This window comes from Doryrhamphus excisus, linkage group LG1 (genome assembly GCF_037039965.1).
Source record: "Doryrhamphus excisus strain RoL-2023G ecotype Guam linkage group LG1, RoL_Dexc_Guam_v1.1, whole genome shotgun sequence".
Lineage (NCBI taxonomy): Eukaryota > Metazoa > Chordata > Actinopteri > Syngnathiformes > Syngnathidae > Doryrhamphus > Doryrhamphus excisus.
The window spans coordinates 19,984,491-19,987,892 of NC_136357.1; positions in this window are offsets into that span (position 1 = coordinate 19,984,491).

Below are 3,402 nucleotides of genomic sequence, written 5' to 3' on the forward strand. Positions count from 1 at the left end.
GCTGGGCCACTCCAGGACATTCACGGAGTGGTTCTGAAGCCAATCTTTTGAGATCTTGGCTGTGTGCTAATGTCTACTGTCTATATGGTCAAGGTACATGACCAGTCTACTGAGGTCAATAGCGCTCTGGAGCAGGTTTTCATCCAGGATATCTCTATATATTGCTGCATTCATTTTTCCTTCTATCCTGACTAGTCTGCCAGTTCCTGCTGCTGAAAAACATCCCCACAGCATGATGCTGCCACCACCATGCTTCACTGTAGGGATGGTATTGGCCTGGTGATGAGCAGTGCCTGGTTTCCTCCAAACATGGCGCCTGGCATTCACACCAAGGAGTTCAATCTTTGTCTCATCAGACCAGAGAATTTTGTTTCTCATGGTCTGAGAGTCATTCAGGTGCTTTTTGGCAAATTCCAGATGGGCTGCCATGTTCCTTTTACTAAGGAGTGGCTTTCGTCTGGCCTCTCTACCATACAGGCCTGATAGGTGGATTGCTGCAGAGATGGTTGTCCTTCTGGAAGGCTCTCCTCTCTCCACAGAGGAACGCTGGAGCTCTGACAGAGTGACCATCGGGGCCTTGGTCACCTCCCTGACTAAGGCCCTTCTTCCCCGATCGCTCAGTTTAGAAGGCCGGCCAGCTCTAGGAAGAGTCCTGGTGGTTCCAAACGTCTTCCATTTACGAATAATGGAGGCCACTGTGTTCATTGGGACCTTCAAAGCAGCAGAAATTTTTCTGTATCCTTCCCCAGATTTGTGCCTCAAGACAATCCTGTCTCGCAGGTCTACAGACAGTTCTTTTGACTTCATGCTTGGTGTCTGTGCTCTGACATGCACAGTCAACTGTGGGACCTTATATAGACAGTTATTATATTTCCAAATCATGTCCAATCAACTGAATTTACTGCAGGTGGACTCCAATTAAGCTGTAGAAAGATCTCAAGGATGATCAGTGGAAAAAAGATGCACCTGAGCTCAATTTTGAGCTTCATGGCAAAGGCTGTGAATACTTATGTAAATGTGATTTTTTTTGTTTTTTATTTTTAATAAATTCAAAACATGTCAAAAAAACCTTTTTTCACATTGTCATAATGGAGTATTTTGTGTAGAATTTTGAGGTAAGAGATTAATTTAATTCAGTTTGGAATGAGGCTGTAACATGACAAAATGTAGAAAAAGTGAAGCGCTGTGAATACTTTCCGGATGCACTGTAGGTCATGAATTTATAACATACATTTTTAATACACTCATTGAAAATGTAATGATTTTGTAGTTTTCCAAATGGATTCCTGGTGTGTGATCTGTGCCTCAAAAGACCCACCTGCTGCCACAGCTACATCTGTTGTGAAGAGTGATACTGGATGGGTAAGATTGATAATGCAGAATGACATTACATTTACGGGACATTAATTGTTGATTTTGACAGTTGTTTTCGTTTTAATTTTTTCCCCAACATGACAGATTCAATGTGACATATGTGACCGGTGGTTTCACAGAGAATGTGTCAGAATAAAAAATGAAGATCTCAAGAAGGCTGAAGATAACCACTGGCTGTGTCCTCTTTGCCAATAAAAGTTGAAGCAAAAAGAAGACAGAGGGGGGACAATACAGACAGAGACAACAACACCAAGAGGATAAGCGGTAGAAAATGAATGAATTAATGCTCCCTTGTGCCACTTTACTCCTTTGTTCTTTGTTTTTACCCAACACCTCTTGTTCTATCTATCCACTTCTATCCACTTCTGGTGCAGAAATCCTAGTCCATGCATTTGTCCATTGTCACGTCCATTACTGTAATGTGCTGCTTTCTGGTCGACTTCCAATGTCTACTTTGAAAAGCCTGCAGTTAGTACCTTCAGGTGGGGAGACGACCATGCTACCATCTGAACCACCACGCCCCAACGAGGGCAAGAATGAAGAACGCGGGCTCAAGAGCCTTTTCCATTGGGGCTCCAACATTGTGGAATGCCCTACCTGCTGATATTAGAGCTGTTACCTCAGTAAAAATGTCCCGACTCAGGACTTATTTGTACACTTTAGCATTTAGTTAATAGTATTCCTGGCCTGTTTGACTGCCGCTCTTCATAAAAAGGACTTCATAAAAGTCCTACTGAAAAGTGGTTGGGAGGTAAAAGGTCATATGACCTGGAAGTTATTGATAAAAGTTAACACAAAAAAATTATATAAAATCCTAGCAAAGTTAAGTATAAAAGAAAAAGAGTGTTTATGGTACCAACATGGAAAAACTAAAGATTCAAAGTGGTTTGGAGGTCAAAGGTCACATGACCTGGAAGTTATTGATAATAGTTTATATAGGTCAAAGGTTACATGACCTGTAAGTTATTGATAATAGTTCATATAAAAAATCATATAAAATCCTAGGAAAGTTATAGAAAAGCAAAAAGGTGTGTATGGGAGCAATAAACATTCAAAGTGGTTTGGAGGTTAAAGGTCACGTGACTTGGAAGTTATTGATAATAACCCCCCCGCCTCCACACACACAAACACATCACACTGACACAATTTAGTACGATATATAAAACATTTCTCTCATCATTAAAGTTGGTGTTGTGCACGATAACGACCTCTCATAAGCAGACACGGCTGCTCCAATTCCTTCTGTGTGTGTGTGTGTGTGTGTGTGTGTGCGAGCTCGGCGAGTTTTTAGGGTAGGATTAATTATTTGACATGGTCATGGATCATTTTCTGGTGTGATTTAGATATATTTTAATTTTTAGCAAACTCTCGTCAATGGAAGAGAAATAAATGGAAATTTATTGACGGTCCCAAGTACGAACAAGCAGTTCTTAGAACGGCACTTCCGTGCGAGCTCCCCGCAGCAGGAGAGAGCAGCCCGGGCACAGTGAGGATGACGACCGCTGTTCCTACAGAGACAAATATCCAACGTAAAGTAACTTCACCGCGGTCTTGCCCTGTCGGTTTCTGCTACTTAATTTTTGCCCGCCGACCTTTTGTCAGCAGGTAAGAGGTCAGTGTCAGCACCCGTTTGCCTGGTTCGCCCACCTCCTTTGGGTGTACTACGTGCACAATTCATTGGAGAGCTTGGCTACATGTATATCCCCATTCAAAGCTGCTTACGCCTAGCAGCCTCCCTTGTTCCCTACCCAGGAGAAGGATGTGACGATCAAACCTGTTTCCTCAAGCCCGCTGTGCCCTCTGGCCGAGCCGCCACCGCGTCTCATCGATTGTGAGCCAGCCTATACCGTGAAGGCCATTTTGGACATGAGAAGACGGGGTGGGGGGATGCAGCACCTGGTTGATTGGGACCAGAGGAGCGTTCATGGCTGACAAGCCAGGTAAGCCGCGAGGTGGCGTCCTCTGGGGGAGGGGAGGGGGGGATACCAGGTTCATGCACACATCGCCAAGTGAGAATAATGGGCTTAC